General features: G+C 48.1%; 1 protein-coding gene across 6 annotated transcripts in view; it reads left to right on the top strand.

Annotated features, from left to right (window-relative positions):
- Window positions 1-5,172: 5,172 nt before the first annotated feature.
- The window catches only part of CLIP1 (CAP-Gly domain containing linker protein 1), a 145,486-nt gene continuing 136,980 nt past the window's right edge, over window positions 5,173-13,678 (top strand). For 4 of the 6 annotated variants that reach the window (XM_055236957.1, XM_055236954.1, XM_055236956.1 and 1 more), the window contains exon 1: window positions 5,173-5,330. The gene's annotated coding sequence lies outside the window, so the exon portion shown is untranslated. The remainder of the gene's footprint in view (window positions 5,331-13,678) is intronic. The other 2 variants (XM_063614606.1, XM_063614605.1) reach the window with 1 other exon arrangement.

The following is a 13,678-nucleotide window of genomic DNA, read 5'->3' as shown; positions in this document are numbered from 1 at the left end:
AATGAACTAGCACTAGCTCCCTATCTTTGGAAATGTTTTGGAAATGTTAACATTTCCAAATGTTGACAAGGGTTGTGGTCTGGCATATTATACCCACCTTGGACATAAAACCACGGGAGATCAGGGAACAGTGATTACTCCACCCTGATTTAGTAAACCAGTGACCAGTAATAGTCAACAGTTTGAGGACAGGGACTTGATCTTCACTGCTGTAGCCCCAGTACCTAGAATAGTGCTTGGGACTCAGCAGGATTTCAGTAAATCTTTGTTGAATGGGCTAATCAATTGGATTCTGATTTCTGAACCAATATTAATAAAAGCAGAAGTAATTTAAAAAATAAGCCAGGCACAGTGGCTCATGACTGTAATCTCAGCACTTTGAGAGGCCAAGGCAGGCAGATTGCTTGAGGTCAGGAGTTAGAGACCAGCCTGGGCAGCATGAAAAACCCCATCTCTACTAAAAATAGAAAAATTAGCCTGGTGTGGTGGGTGCCTGTAACCCCAGCTACTGGGGAGGCTGAGGTGGGAGGATCACTTGAACCCGGGAGGTGGAGGTTGCAGTGAGCCAAGACTGGGCCACTGCACTCCAGCCTGGGCGACACAGCGAGAGACTGTCTCAAAAAAAAAAAAAAAAAAAAAAGGCAAGCTATATGTATTACCTTAAATACTTATTTTTTTTTTTTTTTTTTTTTTGAGATGGAGTTTCGTTCTTGTTACCAAGGCTGGAGTGCAACAGCGCAGTCTTGGCTCACTGCAACCTCTACCTCCTGGGTTCAAGCGATTCTCCCACCTCAGCTTCCTAAGTAGTTGGGATTACAGGCGCCCACCACCACGCCCAACTAATTTTTGTATTTTCAGTAGAGATGGGGTTTCACCATGTTGGCCAGGCTGGTCTCGAACTTCTGAGCTCAGGCAATCCACCTGCCTCGGCCTCCCAAAGTGCTGGGATTATAGGCATGTCACTGTGCCCGGCCAGTTTTTTATTTTTTATTTTTTGGTAGAGATGGGGTCTTGCTATGTTGCCCAGGTGGGTCTCCAACTCCTCAGCTCAAGCAATCCTCCCACCTTGGCCTCTCAAATTGCTGGGATTACAGGTGTGAGCCACTGCTCCTGGCCTTGCACATGGTTTTAAAAAATACAATACATTCATGTTTATAATTAAAAGCAGTCTGGGCATGGTGGCTCATGCCAGTAATCCCAGCACTCTGGGAGGCCAAGATGGGAGGATTGCTTGAGCCCAGGATTTTGAGACCTAGGCAACATAGACAGACTCTGGCTCTACTAAAAATTAAAAAAAATTAGCTGAGCATGGTGGCACGTGCCTGTAGTCCGAGATAGCCTGGAGGTTGAGGCAGGAGGATCACTGGAGCCCAGGAGTTCCAGGTTGTAGTGAGCTATGATTGCACCACTGCACTCTAGTCTGGGCAACAGAGCAAGACCCTGTCTCAAAAACAAAACAAAACAAAACAACAACAAACAAAAATAAAAAAACAGAAGAACAAAAGAAAAGAAAAGCAACAGTTGTCAGTTCTTCTACCTCACTCCTCCCTAGTCTTAACCCTGTTCCCCAGAGACTATTAATTTTTTGCTTTTAGTTCTTCTGGTGTTAACTTCCATCTCTCTAAAAATATTGTTTTGGGCCAGGCACGGTGCTCATGCCTGTAATCCCAGCACTTTGGGAGGCTGAGGGGGACAGGTTGCCTGAGCCCAGGGGTTTGAGACCAGCCTGGGCAACATGGTAGAACTCCTTCTCTACTAAAAATACAAACAATTAGCTGAGCATGGCATGCCTGTAGTCCCAGCAACTTAGGAGGCTGAGGTGGGAGGATCACCTGATCCCGGGAAGTTGAGGCTGCAGGGAGTCATGATTGCAGCACTGTGCTCCAGCCTGGGCGACAGGAATGAGACCTTATCTCAAGAAAACAAAAACAAAAATACATAAAAATATACTTGTGTTATTTATCAACTGTAGGCGTTATCTATTGACTTTCTGTTATGACTAAGGCACGACTACCTCTCCTCTCCACACAATCCTGCCACTATTTTTAGTTATCCCTATTGGTTACGTTAATGATATCATTAAACCTTTTTTTTTTTGGGAAAAAAAAAAAACAGAAAACAAAACCCTAGGTATTTACCCACCTCCCCGCTTTGTAAAATGAAGACTTGAGAGCTCTTATTTTGCATTCTACTTCTGCAACATCCCTTCCACCTCCCAATGTCTCATCAATTGAGCTGTTCTCATATTTACAGAAGACATGCATTTAAGAAAGCACTGTGGCAGTTGGGTGCGGTGGCTCATGCCTGTAATCCTAGCACTTTGGGAGGCCGAGGTGGGCGGATCACGAGGTCAGGAGATCGAGACCATCCTGGGTAACACAGAGAAACCCCCTCTCTACTCAAAATACACAAAATTAGCTGGGTGTGGTGGTACGCGCCTGTAGTCCCAGCTACTTGGAAGGCTGAGGCAGGAGAATAGCTTGACCCTGCAAGGCGGAGGTTGAAGTGAGCTGAGATGGTACCACTGCACTCCAGACTGGGCGATACAGCAAGACTCAGTTTCAAAAAAAAAAAAAAAAAAAAAGGCACAGTGGCTAGATCTAAAAACAGAATGTAAATATTGAAGGAGAACTAACAGCGGCCACCTGGGGTCTGAGCCCTGTCAATGCCCTGGTAGTAGGGCTGAGACCAGGCCTTGCTCACACAATTGAAGGAAGCAGTGAAGGTAAAGAATATTGTGATCTGCTAATTTTTTCTTTTCTTTTTTTTTTTTTTTGAGATGGAATCTCCCTCTGTCGCCCAGGCTGGAGTGCGGTGGTGCGATCTTGGCTCATTGCAACCTCCGCCTCCTGGGTTCAAGCAATTCTTCTGCCTCAGCCTCTCTAGTAGCTGGGCCTGCACCACCATGCCCGGCTAATTTTTGTATTTTTAGTAGAGATGGGGTTTCACTATATTGGCCAGGCTGGTCTCGAGTTCCTGACCCCGTGATCCGCCTGCCGTGCCCGGCTGATATGATATTTTTTAAAAAATAAAAACTAATGGCCGGGCACGGTGGCTCACGCCTGTAAATCCCAGCACTTTGGGAGGCCGAAGCGGGCGGATCACGAGGTCAGGAGATTGAGACCATCCTGGCTCGCACGGTGAAACCCTGTCTTTACTAAAAAAAACACAAAAAATTAGCTGGGCGTGGTGGCGGGCGCTTGTAGTCCCAGCTACTCGGGAGGCTGAGGCAGGAGAATGGCGTGAACCCAGGAGGCAGAGCTTGCAGTAAGCCGAGATCACGCCACTGCACTCCAGCCTGGGCTACAGAGCGAGACTCCATCTCAAAAAAAAAAAAAAAAAAACAAATTAACGCCAAGACTCCATGATGAACAAAATGATATATATATATATATATATAAGCAAATGATGAACATGACTATGACATCGAAGTAATAACCCATGAGAATAAACAAGCAAATATATATATATACACACACACACACACACACACACACACATATATATATATATATATATTTTTTTTTTTTGAGTCTCCCTCCGGCACCCAGGCTGGAGTTTAGTGGCTTGAACTCTGGTCACTACAACCTCCGCCTCCCGGGTTCAAGCAATTCTTGTGCCTCAGCCTCCCGAGCAGCTGGGACTACAGGCATGCACCACCATGCCCAGTTCATTTTTGTATTTTTTGTTAGAGACGGGGTTTCACCATGTTGGCCAGGCTGGTCTTGAACTCCTGACTGCAAGTGATCCACCCACCTGGGCCTCTCAAAGTGGTAGGATTACACGCGTGAACCATCACACCCAGCCCCAAAACAACATTTTTAATAAAGACAGGCTCAGCTTACTAAATAGAGAAAAAAAGACAAGCCCACAAGTGTTCCTAGCTGAACTCCCTCATTAGAAGTGGGCTGTGCTTCATTCTACGACATCTTTGATTCCACAGCTTGCTGGTTACAGCTGAAGACTGTTTAGATTAGGGGGTGAGGCGCGCCTTTCAGATTAGGAATATGGATATGGGATTTCAGGAGTACCACCACCACCTGACCTTGCAGCCTGTAAATTAGGGCGATGTTGAATTAGGTAACAGCATTTCGAGGGATTTCAGACATGAATGGAGAGGAGGGGCCAGGAGACAAATTTACATAGTTCAGAACTTCGTGCATTTCCAGAGCAGTTCCCTCTCTGCTCGTCCAGGCAGCACGGTGCTTTGAATAAAGGTCAGCTAGAGGGGTCACCCGCCGATTATTCTCTTCTACTGGCAAGGAAGAGGAAGCCCCTGCCCTCTTATCCACCGCAAAATCCTGGGCTTCCCCGACAGCTGCAAATTCCTCCCTGGAGATGTAAGGCTTCTGGGGTTGCCATGGTCCATGGGAGTGAAATGCTGGCCGCCCTCTGCTACCCCAGCCCCGAGCAGGCTGTTGCAGCCTTCCCTCCTGTCCCTTTCAAAAGCTTTTAAAGGAATCCCAGGGGGGAAGGAGGATGGGACACTAACCAGGGCTTCCGTCCAAGCGGCCAGGGCGAATAAAAGGGGCTTTTCTCAAACGAACGGAGCAAACCCTGGGCTCGCTTCAAAGGATTTTTAACCCGTGGTCGTTCCCGGAGGGAAGTGGGGAGCAGATATGGTTCTTCCCAAGCTTAACCTGCTCTACAGCTCCTTTCAGCATTTTCTCCAGGGACGCCTCATCCAGGGCCTTTCCCTGGAGGGAGGCGAGGGCAGAGATGATCCTTCCCAATCCCCAACTTAACCTGCTGTCGGAAGCGCCTTGCAGCCTGTTTCAAAGGATTTCTCACCCTTGTCTGGCGGGAAGGGGAGGGCAAACAAATGAATCAGCCCCAAAGAGTGGACTGAAGTCGAGGCTGAATGGGGCTCTCGGGTGTGACTTGCAAATTCTGGGAACACTGACGAGACGCCCCTCGGAGCAGGCCTGTGGGTTTTCCCTCGCACCTTGCTCCCCAAGCCGGGGCTCGGGAGGGTTCGAGGGCGGAGCGGCGGGCGCGCCGGGGCCAGGGTCCTCCCGGGACCGCGGTGGGCGCAGACAAAGAGGCGGCGGGGCAGCGCGGGGCCGGGCGCGGGCCGCAGGGCCGGTGCGGACTCGGGGGGCCGGGCCGGGCCGGGCCGGGCGGGCGCGGCGGCGGAGCGCTGGGAGGAGCCGCGCGGCGTCTTCTCCTGGCAGCGCGCGCCCGCCCGGCCCCGCGGCGGCGGCGGCGCGTCACGCTCTCCCCCGCCCCGAGCCGACGAGCCGGGAGGCGGGAGGCGGCGGCCGCGGCGGCTGCTGCTGCTGCTGCTGCTGCAGTGGGACAGGTGGCGGCGACCGGCGGCGTCCAAGGAGGTGAGCAGGGGGCGGCGCGGGCCCTCTCCCTTTCCCGGCACCCCCAGCTCCCCTGCCCGCTTCCCGGTCCGCGGGGCCCGCCCGGGGTCGGGTCGGGGGTCGAAGCCCGGCGTCCGGGAGCGGGGCCGAGCCTCGCGCGCCGGAGCCGTTCGGGAGGGGATCGTGGGAGTCTCGGGTGGCCGGCGCCGGAGGCCGGGGGTCCCTGGGGGGCTCCTCCGGAGCTGGAAAAGTGGCGGCCCTGTCAGCGCCGAGCCGGGCCTTCGCTTCCTCCGCCCGCCTCAAGATGGAGCTTGGACTCCTTGCCCCTGCGCCGCCCCAGGCGCTGCTCTCCCTGGCGCCCCGCTCCCTCCCCTGGGCCCCGGGGCGGATGTGGGGTCGGCCGGACCCCCGGGAGGCCGAAGCCGGGCGGGACCTGTTGCCCCGGGCGCCGCGCCCGTCACCTGAGCATTCCTCAGGCCCTGGGTGCCCGGCGCCCGCGATCCGGCATGGAGGGCACCCTGGCCCGGCCTCCCCCGCTGCCCCGGCTTTTGTTTTCCTCCCAAGTGGGGCTGTGATTCTCGGAGACCGGGGAAGGCTGGAGGTGGCCAGATCGCTCTCGGGTTTCCGAAATCACACCGCTGCCCGGTAATCCGAACCTTCTACCGCGGCAGGGGACTGGCGCGGAAGGCAGATGACACTTGTTCAGAGGTTATTTTACAAGCAGAACCTAGCGATTGCCCGAATTGGAAGGTCCTGCCTTTCAAAAATCGGGTTTTGATTCGGGGGTGAATCCTGAATCCGGCTGTTTCTCCACTTCATGTGGCTTTTCCATCTGGCAGGAGCCGAGCGCCACCCCCTCCTCCCTGCACAGCCCCACCTCTTTGGTATGAAGAAATTACACGTTGTCCGTCATCGGTTTAGATACCTGTTTTTAGCAAAACTTGGGCGCCAGTGAACTGTTTTTTAAAACAAAGGGTGGAGAAGATTCTGTAATTGTGTATGTGTGTGATTCAGCAGCCTGGCCTTCTTCCTCTTTTAGGACAGTGGCCCCTAGCAGCTCTATAAGTATTAAGTGCTGTGGCCACCGCTGTCATTAGGGTTATGATTCTGGCTGTTCTTATTTGATTTGTATCACTACTGTTAGCGATGGTATCCACGAATCAAGAGAGTATCCCAGAGTCAGGAATGTGTTTGTTTGACTTTTAGATTTAATGATAACCTTCAGCAAGAATCCCCAGGCATGTCGCTTCTCAGACTTGGGGCCTTTTTTTCTCTGTAAATTGTAACAATGAACATTTATTTAAGGCATCTTGTGGCCAGGCTCTGGGCAAGTCTTTTATGTGTTTTATTTCATTTAATCAACCCTAACCCAGTGAGCGTGCTGTGGTCATGTGCATTTGGCAGGAGGGTCATAGAAAGGTCAGGTAACTTGACCAGGGTCATACAGCTAAGCACCTGAAGTCAGAGTACTTTTTACCAGCATGTGAACTCAGGTATTCTGACTTCAGGTGCTTAGTTATTCGATTAGTATAGGGAACCTGTGGCAAAAAGCAAGGCTAGTCTGTCTGTCTGTCTATCTATCTATCAATCAGTCAATGAATGAGAGGGAGCTTCAATGTGTCCCCCCGGCCGGAGTGCAGTGGCGTGATCTCAGCTCACTGCAATCTCCGCCTCCCAGGTTCAAGCGATTCTTGTGCCTCAGCCTTCTGAGTACTGGGATTACAGGCGCCGGCCACCACGCCCGGCTAATTTTTGTATCTGTAGTAGAGATGGGGTTTCACCACGTTGCCCAGGCTGATCTTGAACTCCTGGGCTCAAGTGATCCAACTGCTTTGGGCTCCCAAAGTGCTGGGATTACAGGTGTGAACTACCGCACCTGGCCCCAAGGCTGGTCTTCATTAAAGCAAAGTTGAAGTGGGTAATTGCTTGGCCAAAGGCTTGTGCCCGATTTTTAAGGTTCAGAGAAAGCAGTTAAGTACGTCTTCCCACTAGACCTAGTTCAAAGGGGAAAACTGAAACTGGGTGGGACCCTGGGTAGGTATTTTGCCTGAAGATCAAGATTTTGCCCTTCTCTACTTTTTCAATCATTGCTTGAGCTCCAGGTTGCGCTTGAGCATGACATAAGCTAATCTGGTTTCTGTCCTATTGAGGAGTTTAGAATCTGATATCCTTATCTCTTTTCTTTTTTTGACATCGAATTTCACTCTTGTTGCCTAGGCTGGAGTGCAATGGTGCGATCTCGGCTCACTGCAACCTCCGCCTACTGGGTTCAAGCGATTCTCCTGCCTCAGCTTCCCGAGTAGCTGGGATTTTAGGTGCCTGCCACCATGCCCGGCTAATTTTTTGTATTTTTATAGTAGAGATGGAGTTTCACCACATTGGCCAGGCTGATCTCACCTGACCTCAGGTGATCCACCTGCCTCAGCCTCCCAAAGTGCTGGGATTATAGGTGTGAGCCACCACGAGTGGCTTGATGTCCTTATCTTAAAAAATTTTTTTTTTACCTAGTGGCTAAAATTCATTCTGTCACATCCCATGTGACTCATAAGGAGCGTGAACTAACTCAGTCATGTTTGATTCTTGCTTTTTTTTTTTTTTTTTTGAGACAGAGCCTCGCATCTCGCTCTGTCGCCCAGGCTGGAGTGCAGTGGTGCAACCTCTGCTCACTGCAACCTCTGCTTCCCAGGCTCAAGCAATTCTCCTGCCTCAGCCTCCCAAGTAGCTGGGATTACAGGCACACACCACGGCACCAGGCTAATTTTTGTATTTTTAGTAGAGACAGGGTTTCACCATGTTGGCCCGGCTGGTCTCGAGCTCCTGACCTCAAGTGATCCGCCCACCTCGGCCTCCCAAAGTGCTGGGATTACAGGCATGAGCCACCGCACCCGGCCAATTCTTGCTTTTTAAGTGCTGTCTGCTGGGATTTGAAAGCCAGTGGGTGGTGTGTAAGAGATGAGTTGATTCTCTTGTGGCCCATACAAAGGTAGGCACCTTTGAATCTGTCACATACTGGGCACTTGGTGTTCTTCATTATTACTTACAGGTAGATTTCTGGTCTTCCTTGAATAGATGTATCAAGGCCAGGGTCTTCACGTTTCGGGACCCTTGCAGAGTTCTGCAGAGTTCCATGTACTCAGTAAATGTTTATTTGTTTTTTTTTTTATTAAGTTTTTTTTTTTTTTTGAGACAGAGTCTCACTCTGTTGCCCAGGCTGGAGTGTAGTGGTGCAATTTTGGCTCACTGCAACCTCTGCCTCCTGGGTTCAAGTGATTCTCCCACCTCAGCCTCCCGAGTAGCTGGTACAACAGGAATCTGCCACATGCCTGGCTAATGTTTGTATTTTTACTAGAGCTGGGGTTTCACCATGTTGGCCAGGCTGGTCTCAAAACTCTTGACTTCCAGTGATCCACCTGCTTTGGCCTCCCAAAGTGTTGGGATTACAGGTGTGAGCCATCGTGCCCATCTATTTCTTAGTTAATTGAAAATATGAGGTTCATAAATGTCAGGATTGATTTTATAGAAGTCAAACCAAAAGAAAAAACAGAAGGTAGTATAGTAAAGTCACAGGGAGAGGGTTTAATATTTGTTAACATTACAAGAGAATTTTGTCTATATATTGTTAACTAAATCGAGACTTTTACTTTATATGACTTTTCACTATCCAGATAATCAACTTCTTTCTTCTCTGAGAGGTCAAATATGTTTTTCTCTGATATGAAGAGTAGACGATGTTTATTAGTCATAGCAAGCCTGTAGTTCTCCTTTGCAGTTTTTTTTTTGTTTTTTGTTTTTTTTTTTTAAGACACAGGGTCTCTCTCTGTCACGCAGGCTGGAGTGCAGTGGCACAATCATAGTTCACTACAGCCTTGAACTCCCTCCTGGGCTCAAGCAGTCCTCCCACTTCAGCCTCCTGAGTAGCTAGGACTACAGGTGCATGCAATTATGCCTGGCTAATTAAAAACATTTTTTTTTCCTGTAGAGATGAGGTCTTGCTATGTTTCCCAAGCTGGTCTTGAACTCCTAGGCTCAAACAATCCTCCTAACTTGGCCTCCCAAAGTGCTGGGATTACAGGCATGAGCCACCATTCCCAGCCCCACTATCCAAATAATCAACTTCTTTCCTCTTCTTGTACAAATGAGATGGAAGGTCAAGTGTGTTTTTCTTTGATACGAAGAGTAGACAGTGTTGTTTATTATGGCAAATCTGTAGTTCTCTTTTGCAGTATTTTTGAACTGTGACAGCATCCCTAAAGGCCGCTTGATGGGCTATGATATACCTATCTGTGGGCTGTAATTATATCTCATTTGGTATTCAGGCAACAAATATTTATTGAGCATGTACTGTGTGCCAGGTGCTGTTCTAGATGATAGTGATACAACAGTGAATAAAAGACAGAAATCCCTATTATTCTCTTGGAACTTCCCTTCAAGTAGGGAAGGCAGACACAAAACAAAAAGTAAATTTATTGTATGTTAGGTGATACATGGAAAAGAAAAAACAATCAGAGAGGGGAAAGTATAAAGTACTAGGGATAAGAGTTAGAAGAATAGAAACTTTACATAGGGCAGCAAGAGGAGACCTAGCTGAGAATGTGACTTTCCAGTAGAGACTGAAAGGAAGTGAGGGAATGTAGAGCCCAGAGAGAAAAACATCCTAGGGAGAAGGAAGGAGGAGGCAGGACATTGAAGACTTTCTAGGCTGTAGACCTTAAAATATTAAATATTTGTTGAAATATTTAAAAATACAGAATAATTTGGCCAGGCGTGGTGGCTCACACCTGTAATCCCAGCACCTTGGGAGGCCGAGGTGGGTGGATCACGAGGTCAGGAGATGGAGACCATCCTGGCTAACGCAGTGAAACCCCGTCTCTACTAAAAATACAAAAAAATTAGCCGGGCTTGGTGGCGGGTGCCTGTAGTCCCAGCTATTTGGGAGGCTGAGGCAGGAGAATGCTTGAACTTGGGAGGCGGAGCTTGCAGTGAGCCGAGATGGCGCCATTGCACTCCAGCCTGGGCGACAGAGCAAGACTCCATCTCAAAAAAAAAAAAAAAAAAAAAAAAGAAATATTATAGGCTGGGCGTGGTAACTCATGCCTGTAATCCCAGCACTCTGGGAGGCCAAGGTGGGCGGATCACCTGAGGCCAGGAGTTTGAGTCCAGCCTGGCCAACATGGTGAAACCCTGTCTCTACTAAAATATAAAGATTAGCCGGGCATGGTTGTGCAGACCTGTAATCCCAGCTACTTGGGAGGCTGACGCAGGAGAATCACTTGAGCCTGGGAGGCGGAGGTTGCAGTGAGCCAAGATCGTGTCACCCTGGGTGACAGAGTGGAGACTCCATCTCAAAAAAATAATAAATAATAAAAAAAAAGCAAGGTGCCCTGTAGTATTGTGAAAATAGAAATGCGGTTATAGCCCAGGCACAGTGGCTCATGCCTTTAATTCCAACATTTTGGGAGGCTGAGGCAGGAGGATCTCTTGAGCCCAGGAATTCAAGACCAGCCTGGGCAACATAGTCTCTTAAAAACAGAATAGGCTGGGCATGGTGGCTCACGCCTGTAATCCCAGCACTTTGGGAGGCTGAGGTGGGCGGATCACGAGGTCAGGAGATCGAGACCATCCTGGCTAACACGGTGAAACCCTGTCTCCACTAAAAATACAAAAAATTAGCCTGGTGTGGTGGCAGGCACCTGTAGTCCCAGCTACTCTGCAGGCTGAGGCAGGAGAATGGCGTGAACCTGGGAGGCAGAGGTTGCAGTGAACCGAGATTGCACCACTGCACTCCAGCCTGAGCGACAGAGCGAGACTCCATCTCAAAAAAAAAATACAAAAAAGATGTGTCTCAAAAAAATGTGGTTATCTGTCCATTGTCTCTCAAGACCTATAGCAACTATTAAACTTGCTCATTTGCAAAATAAAAACAAGAAAACTTTTTTTTTTTGTGACGGAGTGTCATTCTTGTCACCCAGGCCAGAGTGCAATGGTGTGAGCTCTGCTCACTGCAACTTCTGCCTCCCGGGTTCAAGTGATTCTCCTGCCTCAGCCTCCTGAGCAGCTGGGATTACAGGTGCCTGCCACCATGCCCGGCTAATTTTTGTATTTTTAGTAGAGATGGGGTTTTGCCATGTTGGTCAGGCTGGTCTTGAACTCCTGACCTCAGGTGATTTGCCTCGGCCTCCCAAAGTGCTGGCATTACAGGCAAGAAAGCTGTTATGAAAAGAAAAAACCCAACCCAATATGAAAGACCTTGATTCTTCTAAGAGTTGTCTTTGTACCCTTTTCTTGTTCAGAGCAGTTTTGGTATGCTTTTGCTTTTAGTGTGGGCCATGTCTGACTGTTTAAGGGGCGGGCAATAATATTTTTCCTTTGTGAAGAATGGAAAGGGAAAGCAATTTTTTTTTTTTTTTTTTTTTTGAGACAGGGTCTCACCAGAAACCCTCCTTGTAGCACATGGTCTCAATCTGTCTCAAGAAAAAAAAAAAAAAAAAACAACTCATCCAGGCTGGAGTGCAGTGGCACAATCACAGCTCACTGCAGCTTCAATCTCACAGGCTCAGGTGATCCTCCTCCTTCAGCCTCCCAGATAGCTTGGACTGCAGGCACGCAACACCATACCTGGCTAATTTTTTGTAGAGATGGGGTTTTGCCATGTTGCCCAGGCTGGTCTTGAACTTCTGGGCTCAAGTGATCTTCCTGCCTCAGCCTCCCAAAGTTCTGAGACTGCAGGTGTGAGCCACCTTGGCTGAGGAGGTCAGTTTTAACTTGCCTTGAGATTGACTCTTTGATCTCACTGCTGTATATAATAATTCAGAAACGTTTATTCATCAGTTTACATTAGAGTCAGGAGCCTGGAGATTGGGGTTTTAGTCCTAGACTCTTAAGTAAGGATGACCTTGACAAGTGATTTCACTTTTTAGAATCAGTCTTCTTGTTGGTGAAATGAGAGAGTTGAACTAGATTGCTACAGTCTCTTCTGATTCTAACATTTTATGATGCTATATTAAGCATCTTTTTGTTTCTTTTTGCACATTAGTATAATTGACTGCTGCCGACCCATTAAGTAAGTTCTTCTGGGAGATACTAGAGAGGCCTAGTAATTTCAGCCCCTTTTAAGATCTGTGTCTAAGCTAGTGGTATGTGTTAGAGTTACAAAGGCACAGGAATGTTGTAGAATTTTGTGTAAATGAGCAAAATAACTCAAATTATTCAGCTTTCCATGTTCCCTTAAAACATTTTTTTTTTTGCAGATGGAGGAACATTGGGAGGCTCTTTATTTTCTGTGTGCTAAGTAGTAGGAATATAAATCTGCACTCAGACTGAGCTGTGCAAAGGCATTCATAATTGCAGGCAGTTGCATCAGAGCTCAGAGTTCCATCTCTAAAAAAAAAAACATTGTCTTATGCCCCAACCTTCTCCCTGGGTTGGTTTTTAATCCTGTCCTTCCTTTTTAAAACTTCTCTAGGTACAACTTGTATTCTGTACTATGTCATACACACCTTAAATTTTAAATACATACAATTTTCTTAAGCACAGAATAATTTTTCAAAGGGGTATGTCTACTCTTGACTTTGGAAACATACCATAAACTTGGTATTTACTGTCAGTGTCTTATTGTATGATATTCTCAAATCAACACTTGAGGTTAGCAGGCTAATTTTATAAATTGCTCTGTAAGGTTTGTCTCAGTTAGAAATTGGAAATAAAACTTCCTTGTAGCTCCTTTTGAATTAAGGAGTCAGTTAATTTTCTGATACTTACTGACTTGTGTCAGTCCTTTAGTGTCTGAATGGGCTTTTCACATTGATCCATTTATTTTTACTTGTTTGAGACAAGGTCTCATTGTGTGGGACCACAGGCACGCACCACCACGCCTGGTTAATTTTTGTATTTTTTTGCAGAGACAGGGTTTCCCCATGTTTCCTAGGATGATCTAAAACTCCTGAGCTCAGAACTATCTGCCCACCTTGGCCTCCCAAAGTGTTGGGATTATGGGTGTGAGCCACCAAGCCGGCCTACATTGACCTTTTAAATAAACAGTGATTACAATATTTACTCATCTTTCGTACTTTATCCTTAAAGATATGCTGTTTGCTTCTCGCCCCCCCATCCCCCAGATGGAGTCTTGCTCTGTCACCCAGGCTGGAGTGCAGTGGTGCAATCTAAGCTCACTGCAACCTCCGCCTCCCGGGTTCAAGCGGTTCTCCTGCCTCAGCCTCAGCCTCAGCTGGGATTACTGGAGCCTGCCACCATGCCTGGCTAATTTTTGTATTTTAGTAGAGATGGGGTTTCACCATGCTGGCCAGGCTGGTCTTGAGCAACCACACCCGGCTGCTGTTTCCTTTGTTTTGTTTTGTTTTGTTTTTTTGAGA

Source organism: Symphalangus syndactylus, chromosome 13 (genome assembly GCF_028878055.3).
Source record: "Symphalangus syndactylus isolate Jambi chromosome 13, NHGRI_mSymSyn1-v2.1_pri, whole genome shotgun sequence".
NCBI lineage: Eukaryota > Metazoa > Chordata > Mammalia > Primates > Hylobatidae > Symphalangus > Symphalangus syndactylus.
This window is presented reverse-complemented; position numbering and strand designations above follow the sequence as displayed.